At 42.4% G+C, this 1,974-nt stretch overlaps 1 non-coding gene across 1 annotated transcript; it reads left to right on the top strand.

Moving 5' to 3' along the window:
• The first annotated feature begins 304 nt into the window (after positions 1–304).
• Positions 305–408, top strand: LOC115897789. The gene has a single exon (XR_004057584.1). It is a non-coding gene; the product is annotated as a U6 spliceosomal RNA (small nuclear RNA).
• The last annotated feature ends 1,566 nt before the right edge of the window (positions 409–1,974 follow it).

Below are 1,974 nucleotides of genomic sequence, written 5' to 3'. Positions count from 1 at the left end.
CGTCTCAAAAAAAAAAAAAAAAAAAAAAACATGGGAATGAATAAGACCTACTATTTGATATCACAAAAAGGGTGCCTATAGTCGATAACAAATTAATTGTACATTTTAAAATAACTTAAAAAGTGTAATTGGATTGTTTGTAACACAAAGGAAAAATGCTTGAGGGAATGGATATCCCATTATCCATGATGCGATTATTTAACATTGCATGCCTGTATCAAAACATCTTATGTACACCACAAATGTATATACCTGCTATGAACCCACAAAACTTAAAAAAAAAAAAACTAAAAAAACTAGCAGTGCTCATTTCAGAAGCATATACTAAAATTGTAATAATACAGAGAATATTATCATGGCCCCTTGCACAAGGATAACACACAAATTTGTGAAGTGCTCTATATTTTTTATATTAAATAAAATTATTACTTAAAAATTTTTAAAAACTAAAGAATTTCAACACACAGTTTGGAAAAACATGCTATATAGTTTCTAAGTGGGCCATAGTGAAAAACAACATAATAAATAATTTTTAATTTCTGTAAGAACTACTTCTTGTAGCATAGTAAAAAGAAAAAAAAAAAAAAAAAAAACAGGAGTGGCCAAGATGGCCGAATAGAAGTAGATAGTGTGCATGGCTCTCATGGAGAGGAAAAGATGGGGTGAATAAATATAACACCTTCAATTGAAACATCCAGGTACTCGCACTGGGGTTAATCAAGGAAACAGCCTGACCCACAGAGAACAAAGAAAAGCAAGACAGGACAACGGCCCACCTAGGAGCAACATGGAGCCATGGGATTCCCCTTTGCCCAGGGAAGCAGTGAGTGAATGAGCAGCCCTGGGAAACTATGCTTCTCCCTCAGATCTTTGCAACTTGCTAGTCAAGAGGTCTCCTTGTGAACACACTCCACCAGGACCTTCAGTCTTCGGTTTGACAGACGGAACTAGGCAGAGTCTTGGCATAGCAGCTGCTCAGGCATGCATGGAGACCCTGCAACCTTAGATGCTGGGGCTTTCTAGCAAACGTAGCTGCAGCTCCAACAAAGTGGGAGGTTAGACTCCTGTGCATAACCCTAGGAAAGAGGATGAATCCAGGGGGCTGAGCAGCAACAGCCCACAGACCCCACTTCCACAGCACCTCACAAGATAAGACCCACTGACTTGGAATTTCAGCCAGCTACCAGTAGTGGCATTGCACCTCCCTAAGAAGGAGCTCCCTGGGGTTGGGGTGGGCGGCCATCATTGCTGTTCAGGCACCTTAGTCATCCCAGCCTTTAGGCTTTGGAGAGTCTGAGCTGACCTGGGGCAGAAGGGATCCCCCGGAACAGTACAGCCACTCTACCAAAATGTGGCCAGACTGCTGCTTTAAGCAGGTGCCCAATCCTGTTCCTCCTTACTGGGCAGGATCTCCCAACTGGGGCCTCAAGCCACCCCACCTAAGCACTCCAACCAACAGAGATACGAATTATTCCTGGTATGGCACTCCCAGAGGGAGGAGCAGGTCACCATCTTTGCTGTTTGGGTGACTTAGCTGTTCCAGCCTTTGGGTTTTGGAGTCTCTGGGGTGACTGGGCACTGAAGTGGACCCCCAGTGCCGCACAGCAAAGCTGCTCTACAAAAACGTGGCCAGATTGCTTTTTATTTTTTTATTTTTAAAAATTTTTTAAGGCATGCCTTTTATTATTATTATTATACTTTAAGTTCTAGGGTACATGTGCACAATGTGCAGGTTTGTTACATATATATACATGTGCCATGTTGGTGTGCTGCACCCATTAACTCGTCATTTACATTAGGTATATCTCCTAATGCTATCCCTCCCCCCCTCCCCACAATAGGACCCAGTGTGTGTGGAGAAATAGGAACACTTTTATACTGTTGGTGGGACTGTAAACTAGTTCAACCATTGTGGAAAACAGTGTGGCGATTCCTCAAGGATCTAGAACTAGAAATACCATTTGACCCAGCCAT

Source organism: Rhinopithecus roxellana, chromosome 5, assembly GCF_007565055.1.
Source record: "Rhinopithecus roxellana isolate Shanxi Qingling chromosome 5, ASM756505v1, whole genome shotgun sequence".
Taxonomy (NCBI): Eukaryota; Metazoa; Chordata; class Mammalia; order Primates; family Cercopithecidae; genus Rhinopithecus; species Rhinopithecus roxellana.
Note: the sequence above shows the minus strand (reverse complement) of the source record. Positions and strands in the feature narration are given on the sequence as shown.